The sequence below is a fragment of the Pseudophryne corroboree genome, chromosome 10 (genome assembly GCF_028390025.1).
Source record: "Pseudophryne corroboree isolate aPseCor3 chromosome 10, aPseCor3.hap2, whole genome shotgun sequence".
NCBI classification, from domain to species: domain Eukaryota; kingdom Metazoa; phylum Chordata; class Amphibia; order Anura; family Myobatrachidae; genus Pseudophryne; species Pseudophryne corroboree.
In genome coordinates, this window is record NC_086453.1 from 25,638,456 (window position 1) to 25,655,286 (window position 16,831).

Consider the following 16,831-nt stretch of genomic DNA (forward strand, 5'->3'; position numbering starts at 1 on the left):
CGGGCATAAAGGGGTTCATGCCATCTGAGGATTGCATAAACTATGGGAACAAACTCCAAACAAATTCACTTTGCGGAGTTTGGTACATACAGAAAAAGCCACGCTCATCTAGGCTTCTCTGCTGCACCTAGGTGCACCAAAGGTTTATTAGCATAAGCCTTTCATCTATTGTTCTCAGCTGCAATACAATACAGAGAGAACAATACAGCAGGGGGTTAAGGGGGTAATTCAGACCTGATCGCTCGCTAGCTGTTTTTTGCAGTCCTGCGTTCACATAGTCGCCGCCCACCGGGGAGTGTATTTTAGCTGTGCAAGTGTGCGATTGCTTGTGCAGCCAAGTAGTACAAAAAGAGTCTGTGCAGTCTCTGAGGGGTCTGGGACTCATGGTCGACAACAAAAAGGTCGACACACCTTATGTCGACACCAATTGGTCGACACACCTTAGGTCGACATGGACAAAAGGTCGACATGGACAAAAGGTCGACAGGAACAAGGTCGACATGGGAAAAGGTCGACATGAGTTTTTTATGTTTTTTTGGTGTCGTTTTCTTCGTAGAGTGACCGGGAACCCCAATTAGTGCACCGCGTCCCCTCGCATGGCTCGCTTCGCCCGGCATGCTTCGGGCATGGTGCCTTCGCTCCGCTCCGCTTCGCTCGGCACAGATTACCGTTCCAATCGTAGTCCACGTGGATCGTTAAGTATGAAAAGGTTCGAAAAAAGAAAAAAAAAACATAAAAAACTCATGTCGACCTTTTTCCATGTCGACCTTGTTCCTGTCGACCTTTTGTCCATGTCGTCCTTTTGTCCATGTCGACCTAAGGTGTGTCGACCAATTGGCGTCGACCTAAGGTGTGTCGACCTTTTAGTTGTCGACCTGGAGTCCGGATACCGTCTCTGAATAGCCCAGAACTTACTCAGCCTGTCCGGGCCCGGAATTGACATCAGACACCCGCACTGCAAATGCCTGGACACGCCTGCGTTTTTCCAACCACTCCCAGAAAACGGTCAGTTGCCACCCACAAACACCCTCTTCCTGTCAATCACCTTGCGATCGCCCGTGCAAATGGATTCTTCGCATAAACCCATCGCAGAGCAACGAACCGCTTTGTACCTGTGTGACGCGCCTGCGCATTGCGGTGCATACGCAGTTCTGACCTGATCGCAGTGCTGCAAAAAACGCTAGCAAGCAATCAGGTCTGAATTACCCCCTAAGTCCGACTGCCCTGAGGAGGGCTCCATATGTTGGGGTCAAATCGTCGTCACCTTTGATAATAATGGGGAATGTGCTCTGCAGGCTAATTAGACTTCTGCAGAGATTTCTGTGAGATCTCCTAATTAGGCTGTTAGTACATAGCAACATGTCATAAAATGATGCAGACACTGCTGTTTCTACGTGCAGAATTGTATATAAAAAAAAATCTTGACAACAGCCCCTGAAGATCATTTCAGCTTATGCCAAGTGTTCTGAGCAGCAGAATAATAATTCTTATATCGCTGGAGTTTTTATTAATACTGCTATAATTGTTATGTGATTATTGTTTTTTGCATTCATGTCCTTTTCATTGGTGTTCCCCACTCCCGGGAATTTAAAAGTGATTATTGATAGAATAATAAATATTGATATGATTTTATAGGTGTGCATCCAGAAGCCAGTATCCCCGCCTTGAGCTCGTAGAACCGGCTCTTGTTTCCATATAAATCAGGTTTGTACTTTGTGTGTCCCTTATTTATTCAGCATCCAAACTGCAGTCAACTGCACCTGTCGCCTAAAGTCTCATCTCGTGATGTGATAACAAGACAACATTTCCCTATTGCGCAATTATTTTGTTTTAGTACAAATTTTATAAGGTTCTATTTTTACTGCTTACATAATTATATCCATTATAAATGGCAGGGACTTTATAATGGTATGAACTCATTCGCAATGCAAATCGTGACCTATTTTATTACGCAGACTAGGTGATGAAACAAATGATAATTATTGTCCTTTGTGTCACGCATGTTTATGTCACGTTATGAAAACATTCATCAACTAGTATAAATTGACACATACAAATTATTTTGTACAATGTTAATTTACAGCCGCAGGGAGGAAGTACATAAGCTGCAAGTGTAATAGTCTATGGTATTAATACTATTAAAACACCAAAATAGAAATGTAAGCACTACTGGTAAATATTATGAATATACTAAGTCAGGAAGGAAATATGATTGATGTGTAAATAAATAAATAAATAAATATACATGCAGTGTATCTATATATCTATATCTATATATATATATATATATATATATATAGAAAAAAAATCCCAAATTGCGCTAAAGAATAACACAAGCAGCCTCTCTTGAAGGACTTTCTGTTAGCTAAAGTCCAATAATACCCCTTTCACATCGCACTGAAAACCCGGTACCGACACGGCATATTGCCGTGTCGAAACGGGTCCGTGTGCGATGTGAAAGGTCCAATTGTGAATTAGCGGGTCGCCTGACCCGGTAATTCAACCCGGTAAAAAAGAAGGGTTCTTACCGGGTTGATTACCAGGTCAGGCGCAGTGTGAATGGGAGCCGTTCCGATGCGACACGGCTCCCATTCACAGCATAGGCAGAGGCGGAGCAGGAGATGAGCTCATCTCCCGGCGCCGCCTCCACCCCCGCCCCTGCTGCTGCTGCTCCCTCCGCTGCTATGGCAACCACCCGGTATAGTGCACTATACCGGGTCGGAAAGCCAGCAGAGGAGCGCAAATGCCGGATCCCACCCGGTAAGTACGCGTTTGTCTTACCAGGTAGGATCCGGCATTTGCGATGTGAATGCGGTATTAATGACAAATACAAAACAAGATCAGAGTGCGATATACAAAGGTGGATATTATTAGATACCACCAATCACTATATAAATGATTAATAAAACAGAATAATTTAAAAATTTGTTAACAGACTCAGAACATATTGATTACTAATTATTCAATGACATGACAAATTCAACACCTTAACAGTTATTATGGGTATAATCCCTTGTTGCTGTGACTTCGTCAGTATAACAGAATGTCAATCTGAAGAACCCCCTTTGTCCGTGCAATATTTAAACACTCACACAATTATGATTGGAGGTAATACTCCATATAATAAAAATATTGCACGGCACAAGGGCGTAGCTCCTTACGAAGGTGTGAAGAGCGCCCGTAGTTTGCTGCGCTGGGTGCCTCCACAGTAGGATAAATAGAAACAACGAGAGGTGCGGCACTCCAAGCGACGAAGAATCAATCAGTCAATCAGTCTCTACAACATATATATATATTTTACACATAGGTGGTCATTCCGAGTTGTTCGCTCGCAAGCTGCTTTTAGCAGCTTTGCACACGCTAAGCCGCCGCCTACTGGGAGTGAATCTTAGCTTCTTAAAATTGCGAACGAAAGATTCGCAATATTGCGATAAGACATCTCTGTGCAGTTTCTGAGTAACTCGAAACTTACTCGGCATCTGCGATCAGTTCAGTGCTTGTCGTTCCAGGTTTGACGTCACAAACACACCCAGCGTTCGCCCAGACACTCCTCCGTTTCTCAAGCCACTCCCGCGTTTTTCCCAGAAACGGTAGCGTTTTTTCACACACTCCCATAAAACGGCCAGTTTCCGCCCAGAAACACTCACTTCCTGTCAATCACATTACGATCACCAGAACGAAGAAAAAAACGTGAGTAAAATTCCTAACTGCATAGCAAATTTACTTGGCGCAGTCGCAGTGCGGACATTGCGCATGCGCACTAAGCGAAAAATCGCTGCGATGTGAAGAAATGTACCGAGCGAACAACTCGGAATCACCACCATAGTTATGGACACATTTGTTGGTACCCTTTGTAACACTGTAAGGGTACAAGGTGCCGTTTCCTGGGGTAACTGGCAGCACGCAGCAGCTGAGGAACCACACAAGTCCAGTTTCTGGTACAACTGGCCCCAGCCAGTTTTATTATACAGAAAATAAAACAAACACCGAAAGAAAATACCTTGCCTGTCCGGCACTAACTAAACACAAGATGTTCCTAACTATCACTAAACAAAAACACAGAGTTCTCCAGTAAACACTGTATAGCTCACTTGTATCAGGAAGCGTGTTTCTCTCACAGAGACCCTGCAGTCTTCCCAGGCAGTCTGCACACATTAATCAAGCTAGAAGCCCTATAAGGCTCTTGCACAGCTGAAAGCCCTGATTAGCCCTCTGTGAGGCCAAAGATCCAAACTGGGCCCAATGTCTGGAACTCGCCCTATCTCTCTCTCAGGGCCCTTATCCAGCTTTTCCAGCAAACTGAAAAGGTTCTAACAAAACAAAAGCATTTTCCTAGAAGTTTTCATTTTCTAAAACATGTAAGACAAGAACCTGGGACAAACATACCTGCCCTCAAACACTATCCCAGTGTTCTTGTCACATATCCCCCTCCCCTGTTCGACCTAGGGGCCGGAACACTTGTAGCCCCCAAACAGAAGATGCGGGACAATGCATCTGCATTGGCCAATTGTGTACCCGGTCTATGTTCGACAGTAAACTTAAAATCCTGCAACGCTAGAAACCATCTAGTTACACGAGCATTCTTGCCTCTATTTACATACATCCATTTTAAAGGGGCATGATCTGCCACTAGTCTGAATTGTCTACCCAAGAGGTAATATCTCAAGGTATCTAGTGCCCACGTAATGGCCAAAGCCTCCTTTTCCACAATGGCATACCTTTTTTCATGCTCATTGAGTTTCCTACTCAAATAAATGATAGGGTGTTCGTCCCCATCTCTGGTTTGGGACAGCACAGCGCCTATCCCTACCTCTGAGGCATCTGTCTGTACCACAAATTCTTTTGAAAAATCTGGTGTTATCAATACCGGTTGTGAACACAAAGCCACTTTTAACGCTTGGAACGCTTTTTCTGCATCAGGGTTCCATTTCACCATATTTGACTGCTTCCCTTTGGTAAGGTCTGACAACGTCACCGCTGTGGTCGCAAAATTGGGAATAAACCGTCTACAGTTATTCCCAAAAAAGCCCTTACCTGTTGTTTATTCACTGGACAAGGCCAGTTTTGAATAGCATAAATTTTATTCAATTGGGGCCTAATTAGACCTCTGCCTATGGTGAAGCCCAAGTATTTGACCTCCTCCATTGCGAGGCAGCACTTCTTTGGGTTAGCAGTTAACCCTGCCTCTCTGATTGAGTCCAGTACTGCTTGTACTTTAACCAAATGGGATCCCCAGTCTGTACTGTGAATTACCACATCATCCAAATAGGCAGCTGCATATTTTCTATGGGGCCTCAAAATTGTATCCATCGCTCGTTGAAAGGTTTGCTGGAGCCCCATGCAACGCAAAGGGTAACATCTTATACTGGTACAGCCCCTCCGGAACCGAAAAGGCTGTTTTTTCTTTTGCGCTATCAGATAAAGGTATTTGCCAGTAACCTTTGGTTAGATCCAACGTGGTGAGAAACCTGGCTGTTCCCAGCCTTTCTATAAGCTCATCCACACCTGGCATGGGGTACGCGTCAAACTTGGACACCTCATTTAACTTACGAAAGTCATTACAGAAGCGTATGCTACCGTCGGGCTTCGGGATGAGAACTATGGGACTAGACCACTCACTGTTAGATTCCTCTATGACTCCAAGTTCTAACATGGTTTTAACTTCTTTAGAAACAGCTTCTCGCTGAGCTTCAGGAATCCTATATGGCTTTAAATGAACCCTGACCCCTGGTTCTGTGACAATGTCATGTTTTATTATGGTCGTTCGGCCAGGCAGCTCTGAAAATATCTCCCTATTTTGGATGAGAAATTCTTTAACCTGATTGTTCTGATCAGCTGATAATGTCTCTGACACCTTTACTGCGGGAAGCAACCGAGATGAAGATACCGAAGGGCAAGGCTCCGCTGACAGAGACAACCTATCTTTCCAGGGTTTGATTAAGTTAACATGGTAGATTTGTTCGGGTTTTCTCTTTCCCGGCTGGTATACTTTGTAATTAACCTCATTCACTTTTTCCCTAATCTCAAATGGACCCTGCCATTTAGCTAGGAATTTGCTTTCCACAGTGGGTACCAAAACAAGAACTCTATCTCCAGGAGCAAATTCCTGTATCTTGGCACTCCGGTTATATACCCTCTGTTGAGCACTTTGGGCCTGTTCCATGTGCTCTCTGACAATAGGTACCACGGCTGCAATCCTATCCTGCATTTGTGTTACATGTTCAATAACGCTTCTATAAGGAGTGGGCTGTCCTTCCCACGTCTCTTTGGCAATGTCCAACAGCCCCCTGGGGTGTCTACCATACAACAAATCAAATGGAGAAAACCCCGTAGAGCACTGAGGAACTTCTCTGATGGCCATTAACAAGTAGGGCAACAAACAATCTCAGTTTTTCCCTTCTCTCTCAACAACCTTTTTTAACATACTTTTTAATGTTTTATTAAACCTTTCCACCAACCCGTCAGTTTGGGGATGGTAGATGGATGTCCTGAGGTGAGTGAATAATTTGCACATTTCCTTCATGATCCTTGACATAAATCGAGTACCTTGGTCAGTAAAAATTTCTTTTGGTATTCCCACTCTACTAAAAACCTGCACCAGCTCCCTAGCTATTGCCTTGGTTGTGATAGTGCATAAAGGGACAGCCTCAGGATATCGAGTGGCATAGTCCATAATTACCAGGATATACTGATGGCCCCGAGCAGACTTTAACAAGGGCCCCACGAGATCCATGGCTATTCTGTCAAACGGGACCTCTATAATAGGCATGGGAACTAGTGGGCTCCTGAAATGGGGTCTAGGGGCATGATACTGGCATTCAGGACAGGAAGAACAATATTCAGACACTTCTTTATAAACCCCTGGCCAAACGAACCTTTGTAAAACTCTTTCAGTGGTTTTTTCTGCCCCTAAATGTCCTGCGGTAACGTGACTATTAGCTAAATCTAGTACCGTTCTCCGATAAGGCTGGGGAACTACCAGCTGTTCCACCACATCCTCACCCCTTTTGACAATGTGGTACAAGAGCTCATTACAGATGGCCATGTGGGTATACGTAACCCTGTCACCTGGTACCACAGGTTCCCCATTAACAACCTTAACATTCTCCCTAGCCTTTATTAAGGTAGAATCCTTTAACTGTTCAGACGCAAACAGATCCTTCTTTACCTCCAGGTCAGGCACGCTTTCAGTTCTAACTACTTTGTCTCTGTTCCCAGCAAGAGAGTCCTCACTGGACTCCCCATCTGTCACTTCCCCAGCCAAACTAGCAAAAGGCAAAGGGTCAGAAAGTTCCGAAGACACACGTACATCCATAAAATCACCGGTGTTATCAACTGGCTCTTTACTTCTCACATCTGTTGATAACCGTGATTCCCACAGTTTCCAAAAATGAAGAAAATCCCTCCCTATTATGGCCTCATGCACCAAGGTGGGGACCAGTCCTACTTTAACAATTGCTGACACACAACAAGTTTCTATATTCACTTCAGCAGTGACATAATGTTGGGTATCCCCATGTATGCAAGTTACCCCAATAGGTATTTGCTGGACCTTTAAGGGGTTCACTAACCCAGCTTTCACAAGGGTAACTAAACTTCCTGAATCTAGCAAGGCCTCTACCCTAAGAACACATCACACATTAGTTTTTCCAGCTCAGGTGAAGGTACCACAGTACAGGCTAACCTAGCAAAGAAAGACATTCTGCGACATTCAAAGGCAGCATCACATTGCATGGGTTCTTGCGTGACTGGGCAATTAGCAATAACATGACCTGGCATAACACACCTAAAACATTTAACCACACGATTATCAACCTGTTTGGGCAGCATAGACCGTTCTAGCCCCATTGGCCTGTCTCCAGGGCCAGTGTTTACAGTCTCTCCAGCCTTGCGTTCTCTTAACCGCCCAGCAGCGTTTTCCCACGGAACAGTCTTACCAGTCTTTACTGAAGAGCGCTGTCGAGGATCCATGGGTTGCTTGGTGGTCATCAGTAGTTCCTCTGCTGCCAAATACCTCTCTACCATGTCCACTAATTGGTCAGCAGTACCCGGGTTTCCATGGCTCACCCACTTGCGCAGGACCATGGGCAAAGATCTCAAATAGCGGTCCATGACGACTCTTTCAACCATCTGGGTACCAGTTAATGTCTCTGGCTGTAACCTTTTTTTTGTTAGCTGAATAAGGTCGTGCATCTGGGAGCGAGGAGGCTTCTCCATGGCAACCACCCAACGGTGCAACCGTTGTGCTCGTACTGACAGCGTGACTCCCAGGCGGGTCAGGATCTCAGTCTTTAGTTTATCATAGTCCCGAGCCTCAGCAGGGCTTAAATCAAAGTATGCTTTTTGGGGCTCACCTGACAGAAAAGGTGCCAGCAGACTGGCCCACTGTGCTTTCGGCCAGTTCTCACGCTCGGCAGTCCTTTCAAACGTGGTCAGGTAGGCCTCCACATCATCAGCCCCTGTCATTTTCTGCAGGAAGTGACTGGCCCGTATAGAACTAGAGCTGGTCGGAGCACTGACGGCCATATCTCCAATCCAGGCTGCAAGGCTCTGCACCACTTCTGTTAAGGCCTCTCGCTGTAGTCTCCAAATTTCCTCCATTGCCACCTGCTGCTGTCTGTTGGCCTCTTGCTGAGCCGCTGTAGCTTGCAGCAAGGCTTTGAGCAGTTCCTCCATGTCGACAGACTTTTCAGGCGGCTTTGTAGCTGCTTTCACCCAGGACATATATCAAATCCTCAGGGCGAGTCTCAGTAACTTCACACTGGGCTGTATCTGCATAAACCACTGTTTTCTGCAGGCCTCACAAAGCTGCTGCTTTCACTTATGGTTGTATTTGAAAGGGGAAGGGAAAGGGCATATTGTTGCACAGGAGACAAAATTTGAGTAGATTCTACTATTAGTTGCAAGTATTGATTGTTTATCAGAAAGAACCCCTAATGTCAATTTATATAGTATACAAATACATGGATAGGGGGAGCTACCACAGATCATACAATAACTGTAAAAGGAAAAGGAGAAGAAGAAAAGGATCTGTTTCCGGTGCACACAAATGTAAAAAATAACTTTTATTATAGCCTTAAAATGTAGAAAAGAATATACTATTTCATCCGAGTCTTCTCAGATGAACTAATGCAAAATATTAAAAAACATGAATACAGTAATATGTGAATTGACAAGACTATGTGTGATAGAAAGAAAGATAGAAAGAATAAATGTTAAAAACTTCCGGCTGAGCGTCTTTTTATATGTCTATTACCAATCCAACCTTTCTCATATAGTTGATTTATAATATATTCTAACTCGACAGTACTATAATAGTATCTTTAATATGATACAAATGTTTGCTTCTGGGTTTACTCACAATATTTTCAAATGTAACTCAAATGTTACTCTTTTAGTTTTCCCAGACTAATGGATCAATGTGTTACAATGTTGTTCTATTCGCTCATCTAGAGGTGGGTACACACTAGTAGATATATCTGCAGATCAATTGATCTGCAGATATATCTATGTATGGATCGGGCAGTGTGTTGAGCATACACACTGCCCGATCTGTCGGGGGACTGACGTCATGAACTGGGCGGGCGTGTACACACGCCCGCCCAGTTCACCTGTCAATCACCGCCGGCCGCCGCAGCATGTGTACGGGCGGACGACCGCCCCGTACACACACAGCGACGCGCCAATATATCGTTAGATATATTGGCTGTCGGCTGTGCTGCGCAGCCGACGCGATACGTCTGTGAACGACGGAGTTCACAGACGTATCGCCCGTACACACTGGCCGACGGTCCCGCGATATATCGGCCGTTCAGGAGAAGGGCCGATATATCGACCAGTGTGTACGGGCCTTAAGAGATTCTGGCTCTCTGCCCAGATTATTAATATAATAGATACTCAAGAATAGCTAACAGTCTTCTTCAAGAGAGTTGCAGGGAAATGGTAATCCATACGATATATTCCCGTATTAATAGCAGTGCATTAATGTGAATATATCTGCTCAATTTTATCAAGGAATGAACGTGGAATTACTGATATATATTCATATGTGTTGATAATTTAATACGTTTTATCTCGATGTCCCCATGTGAACATCTCTCACATAAAGTGTTAGGTGTCCTCTTTGGATAATCGAAACCCCGAAACAAAACAGGATTAAATCACCCCACAATATAATGCGGGGGCTCTCATACCAGGAAAATAGGATTATTTTCAAAAATGTTAGGAGCATCTAATCCTTGTCTGCTATGCTTATCTCTCACATATAGTGTCAGACGTATTAATACCTCATAGCAGTCAGTGTGCTCGTTATTTACAAATAGGAGTTTTTCTAAGAGCTTTTGTCCTGTTAATGTTTCATCCATCTTTCATATATAGTGCCAAGCGACAGATATATAACTAGCACATTCAGTGCACTGTAGAGGATTTTCAATATAAAAATAATTTTACCTCTCACTCTTGGTGTCAGGTATATTATGTTTACATATGAATGTATATATCAATTAGTATCATATGATTTCTCACTCTCTGCGTTGGTTTGTGAGTGTCGTATCTATAAGGAAGTATGTTCATACAGGAAGAGCAATATCAACATATATAGTACCCCTATAAAGAATGGAGCAGTATACACTTGTAATCCGTATCGGATAACTGTTTAATCTATATAAGTATATATAACTGTTCGTATGAGTTGCTGGGCAGAGAGAAACATTCAGGAAGCACGTGTCATGTTAGTGCTGTGAGCCTTAATCAGTATCTGTGATACACATATGCTAATGAATATGGGTAACTGTCCAAGGCTTAGTATCCAATAGACACTACCAAATAGTTTTATCACATATGCATATCATATATAAGTAGCTCACTCATTCATACAGATGTATCAGCACACGTTATGTGGGTTCAGACAAATTGTCAGAGAGATATCTCACTATCTCTCCCATACATTCAAATCAGCATGTTTAATACATAGTAATTTAGTGATATGATTGATAATTCTGTGCACACTGTATGAAAATGCACGGCGTTGGAGCTACCAGCGTATTTGCCGTAGAGATGAGCGGATTCGGTTTTACACGGTTTTACTCTGTTCTCAAAACCGAATCTTATTGGCTCACGGATGTCACGTGTTTTGGATAGCCAATAAGATTCGGTTTTGAGAACCGAGTAAAACCGAATCCGCTCATCTCTAATTTGCCGTACCATACACGGCTTTTAGTTTCAAAGATGGGCAGACATAATTTAGATATAAATTAGTTAAATATTTGGTTAGACATGTAGGACGCCCAGCCGGTCCGTCCTACGTACGTTTCGCAAAAGGCTTTGTCAAAAAACACAGAGTTCTCCAGTAAACACTGTATAGCTCACTTGTATCAGGAAGCGTGTTTCTCTCACAGAGATCCTGCAGTCTTCCCTGGCAGCCTGCACACATTAATCAAGCTAGAAGCCCTATAAGGCACAGCTGAAAGCCCAAGAGGCCAAAGATCCAAACTGGGCCCAATGTCTGGAACTCTCCTTATCTCTCTCTCAGGGCCCTTATCCAGCTTTTCCAGCAAACTGAAAAGGTTCTAACAAAACAAAAGCATTTTCCTAGAAGTTTTCATTTTCTAAAACATGTAAGACAAGAACCTGGGACAAACATACCTGCCCTCAAACACTATCCCAGTGTTCTTGTCACACCTTACAGCTTATTGAAACAATGCTTCATTCCTCCTGAAAGTGATGCTGTATCATAGAATAAAGCATAGAAACTGTCAAAAATAGTTAGATTATTGCTTATTATCCAAAGATTTGTTGGCACCTCTTATACAAGATAAATATTTGGATCATAGTGATATTTCAGACTAATTGCTTTTTTTTTATTAGCATCACACATCTTCAGTCTGCTAACCAGTCATTCAGCCTTTTTAAATATAGAAAAGCAGTCTGTTTGGTATCAATGTGTGCACCAAGCTGAACATGGACCAGAGAATGCAAAGGAAAAAGCTGTCTGAAAGAAAACTATAGACCAGCATGTTAAAGATAAAGGCTATAAGATCATCTCCAAGCAGCTTGATGTTTATGTGACTACAGTTTCAAATATTATTAAGAAGTTCAAAGTCCATGGGACTGTAGCCAACCTCTCTGGACGCAGCCACAAGAGGAATATAGACCCCAGATTAGACAGGAGGATAGTGACAATGGTAGAAAAGGAAAATTTCCAAAAGAGATAAAAGCTGAACTCCAAAGTCAAGACACAGGTATGTCAGACAGTGTCTGATCGCAACATCTGCTGCTTTTTGAGCAACCTAGGAAAAATCCTCTTTCAAAAAAAAGATCCCTAAAAATCCAGATTGGAATTTGCTAAACCAGAATGCTGCTTGGAGAATGTCCTTTGGACAAATAAGTGATAACTGGAGATTCAGTACATCAGCTCTGTGTTCACAGAAGAAGAAAAATGAGGCTTTCAAAAAGAATAACACCATGCCTACTGTGACTTATGGAAAGCAGTGGCAAAAGCAGGATTTGCATGGGGGGCGGGGGGTGTTCCAGAACTGGGTGGAGCCAAGCACAGGGGTGGGGACTGTGGTGACCCAGTATATGCTGGGCCCGTAAAACTAGTGTGTGTGTGTGTGTGTGTGTGTGTATATATATATATATATATATATATATATATATATATATACACACACACATATACATATCTACACATATAGCAAAGGAGGAATCAGCGGCACTCAGCAGTCTGTATTGCAAAGTGAAGAAATTCTTTAATGCAGTCCTACGGCGTTTCGGGGACTAAGCCCCGTCTTCAGGGACAAATCATACACAAATATACACACACATTGAACATATTTATACCCAACCAAACAAGTAATCATTGCAAGGATTCAACTCACCTGTCCAGCGCCACCGCCAGCGTCGCGTCCGTCCGCGCTGTGCGTGGGTCGCCGGGCACTGACGTCAGCAGACAGCGCCGGGCAGGGAGCCGATCCCGGAAGTCAAACCCCTGTTGCTAAGCAACTGCTGTAACAAAACATAAGCAATTTAAAACCACCATAGACAGTGCTCATATATAAACAAAACAATCACAAACAACAAAAGAAGACATTATAAATGAATTGAACCCACAGGTCCAAGTAGCAATCATCAACACAGTATTCACAATAAAAATGAAATGCTATAGTATTAAAGTGCAAACACTCCATTGGTGGCCTCTTGCATAGTGATATCAAAGTACTAGCAGTAAATATTATTCTAGACACCCTGGCCGTTAAACGCAATGGGTGTATGCTTCTTAACATCATTAATACATATGTTCATTATGAACGTAGTATTCATAAAAAACATTGAAGGCCCAGGGTCTCATTCAAACCCCGTGGTGACAGGGTGTTAAGGACAAAAATCCACCTGCTTTCACGTTGCAGGAGGATTTTGTTCCGATCCCCGCCCCCGATGTGACAGAGGGACATGATCTATAATGATAGCCCGCATACTGGCTACCGTATGCCTGGCTAGCATGCAGTGTCGGGCCACCGGTTGCTCACTGGCCCCCTTCTCAATAACCTGTTTGATGGCACTACGATGTAGTGCCATACACTCCCGAAACTCAGGGCCGTCTTAACAGCAGTGTGGGCCCCCGGGCACAACAATGCACTGGGGCCCCTACTTATCCTCCAGCGGTAGGGGTTGGGGGTGCTACCAGCGGCAGCTTTGATGTCCCGTGGGCGGCAGGGGGTGTTCTATCTGTCGCTCAGCATGTACTGTAGGACCTGGAGCAGTGATTTCTGTTAATTAATCCTTTACTGCACAGATTGGTCAGAAGTGAGAACACTAAACTGTAGAAGGTGGCATTGGGCTGAATGAAGGGGCCCTGGTACATAACTTCCAGGATGGTAGGGGTTTTTTAATGTGCAGGGGAGGGGTGGATAGTGGAGTTGGCTTAATATTCATCATTTTCCGGTTGGAGGGCAGCTTGCTTGACTGCAGGTATCTCCAGTTCCTGGAAATAGATTTCTTAGCTTTCAATGGGATAAAAACACTAGAGAGTCTCACCTTTCAGGAGGTACTGGGGACACCTTTTAGGAGATACTGGGGACTTGGGGATCAGAGTTCAGGAGCCAGAGCAATCCACCAACGAAAATATAAAACTGTATACCAGGCGTGTGGAGCTGGAGCAGGGACCAGCTGCTGGAAGGCTGATATCTCTGGTTCTGGGCATAGTAGAGACAAGATGCCAGTGTTCACCAAAAGGGGAGAGTCCCAGCTTTTGGGGTATACCATCAGAAAAACTGTAAGTCAAACAGAATCTGAGATATCTGGCTGGGTAGAGCAATTAACAGGCTTGGGTGGAGACCACTGCTTTGAAGTCGGATATCTCTGGTTCCCCTGGCCCGATTTTCAAAAATCTGGTACCCCTGGAAAGAGGGGACCCTCAGCTATCAGCCTAGGGCCCTTATACTCCTGGGGCCCTTGGGCAAGAGCCCATTGAGCCCATACGGAAAGACGGCCCTGCCGAAACTGCCTCTGGGTCTTGCCAATATAGGCAAGTCCACAGGGACACTTTAACATATAAATTACGTAAGTGGTGGTGCGCGTTACTCGATGCCGGATTTTAAAATTCTTCCCTGTCTGAGGGTGGCTAAATGTGGAGCCCGTCATAAGGGTATTACAAGTAGAGCAACCTAAACATCGATAACAACCAACCTTGGGCCGCAGAAAGTGTGATTGCACAGATTTAGTTAAGGGGAAGATATCTAGTTTAACTATTCTATCTGCAATGCTTTTCCCCTTGGTATAACTAGGGAGTAATTTGGTTCCTACCAGGGCTGGTAATGTCTTATCCGTATTGGCCATCGGCCAAAGTTTTTTTGCCTGACTTACCAATGTAGTGGTGGCTGTCGTGTACCTATTAACCCACAGGATTCTTGGAATCTCCTAGGTCTGGTCCTTTGCTCGAACGGTAGTATTGTTTAATAAGGCTTCCCTCGTGTGACTCAGGGCTTTAGATTTACTGGCCAAAAGTTCTAACCGTGGGTAACCACGCTCTTCAAATTTGGTTACCATCTGATCCATCGTGTCAATTGTCTGTTGTGGGTTGGAGATAATTCTCCTAGCCTGCAATAGCTGGGAATATGGGAGGCCCTTACGGGTAGACAAGGGGTGAAAACTCTCATGATGTAACACAGAGTTCCTATCTTTAGGTTTAACGTATAAATTGGTCTGTATAACCCCGCCCTCTAGGGTAATGGGCACATCCAAATAATGAACTTCATGATCTGCAATCTGATAGGTGAATTTCACGGCGCCATCCGTGGCATTGTGTTCATCAAGAAGCCTCAATAGCGTCAATGCTGGCCCATGCCAAAAAATCAGCAGGTCATCTATGTACCTATTATAGAAGTACACAGATGACCCAAGTAAAGAGCCAAACAATTTGGTTTCTACAGAGTACATGTAGGCATTGGCGTACGATGGGGCCATAAAACTAGTGTGTGTGTGTGTGTGTGTGTGTGTGTGTGTGTGTGTGTATATATATATATATATATACACATATCTACACATAGATATACCGTATATACACCTATATATATATGTGTGTATATATAAGCACTTGTGGTTCCTAGGGAGGAAATAGCACTCTCCCAATGGCAAAAAGAACCAGGCGGCACTCTGAGGACTTGTGCAAAAAAGGTAACTTTTAGTGGAAAATCACATAGATGTATGGCAAAGCTATGCCATACATCTATGTGATTTTCCACTAAAAGTTACCTTTTTTGCACAAGTCCTCAGAGTGCCGCCTGGTTCTTTTTGCCATTGGGAGAGTGCTATTTCCTCCCTAGGAACCACAAGTGCTTGTAATTAATTTCTTGGATGGCACCGGGGCAGCTGTTTTTCATTTAAAGGAGTGCCAGCCATTTGTGTCTTTGTGTGTATCACTGCACTGGTTCACTAGTGCTTACAAGCAATGCTGAAAAAAATCTTTTTATCACGTTTTGCACTTTCTGGATAACGGATATATTACAATGAACTGCTGCTGCTAAATAGAATGTACTATTATTGCTGCTAAGTACAGTGTATCTTATTCTGCATCTGGTTTTTTGCATATTACCTCGAATTGCTGTACGTTCTGGTGACATTACAATGAATTACTGCTGCTAATTATAAATTACTACCTTTGCTGCTAATTTTATCATGTCCTGTTCTGTATCAGGTTTTTGCATATCATTTTGAACTCTATGCCACCATTATCTGCATATGATGTTTGGGTGTGCATAATGACTAACCGGATCTAGTTGGATTTAAGGTGATGCAGGTGCAGAAAAACCATTATATGAATACCAGCATGCTTTAGCTCTATGAACAAAAAATCTCTTTCTGCAAGGCTATAATACAAATTTTTTATCAAGTCTGTTTTAAAAGTCTGCGGTCTTGGCTGTAAGCTGCACGTTGTTCTGTAATACAGATGATTATACTCAATTAAGCTTCTACCAGTAACTACTGTTGGCTGTTCTTATGAATTTCTTTTTTTATGATTCTGGATACTAAAAAATTGTTTCAGAGTGAAACTGTTTATTGGTTAAATATTCTATCAACTTTATTGCTAGTATTCTAAACATATTCAGTGGCATGGCTGAATCAGCAATTACGCAAGATCCAAGTGGTTTTTCATTTAATCAATATGTGATCGGGGAATCACATAGCTACTCAGAGGCAGAGGCAGAAGATATCCTGTACACAGGGGTCCTACGGGATCAAATTGAGTCCACCTCTACAGCTGACACCTATCATGAATTACTGCGCCTTAAGAAGAAGGAAATTGATTATTTGTACCACTGTATCTCACTATCTG

General features: G+C 43.4%; 1 protein-coding gene and 1 long non-coding RNA gene across 3 annotated transcripts in view; one reads left to right on the forward strand and one right to left on the reverse strand.

Moving 5' to 3' along the window:
- LOC134966907 (epidermal growth factor-like protein) overlaps positions 1 to 16,831 on the reverse strand; it is a 162,359-nt gene that overhangs the window by 22,840 nt on the left and 122,688 nt on the right. The window contains exons 4-5 of one of the 2 annotated variants that reach the window (XM_063943934.1): positions 12,879 to 13,005; positions 11,644 to 11,724 (exon numbers count right to left, since the gene is read on the reverse strand). The gene's annotated coding sequence lies outside the window, so the exon portion shown is untranslated. The remainder of the gene's footprint in view (positions 1 to 11,643; positions 11,725 to 12,878; positions 13,006 to 16,831) is intronic. The other variant, XM_063943935.1, reaches the window with a different exon arrangement.
- Positions 1,628 to 16,831, forward strand: part of LOC134966908 (uncharacterized) — a 49,595-nt gene continuing 34,391 nt past the window's right edge. The window contains exon 1 of the long non-coding RNA XR_010188732.1: positions 1,628 to 1,704. This is a non-coding gene — a long non-coding RNA (uncharacterized LOC134966908). The remainder of the gene's footprint in view (positions 1,705 to 16,831) is intronic.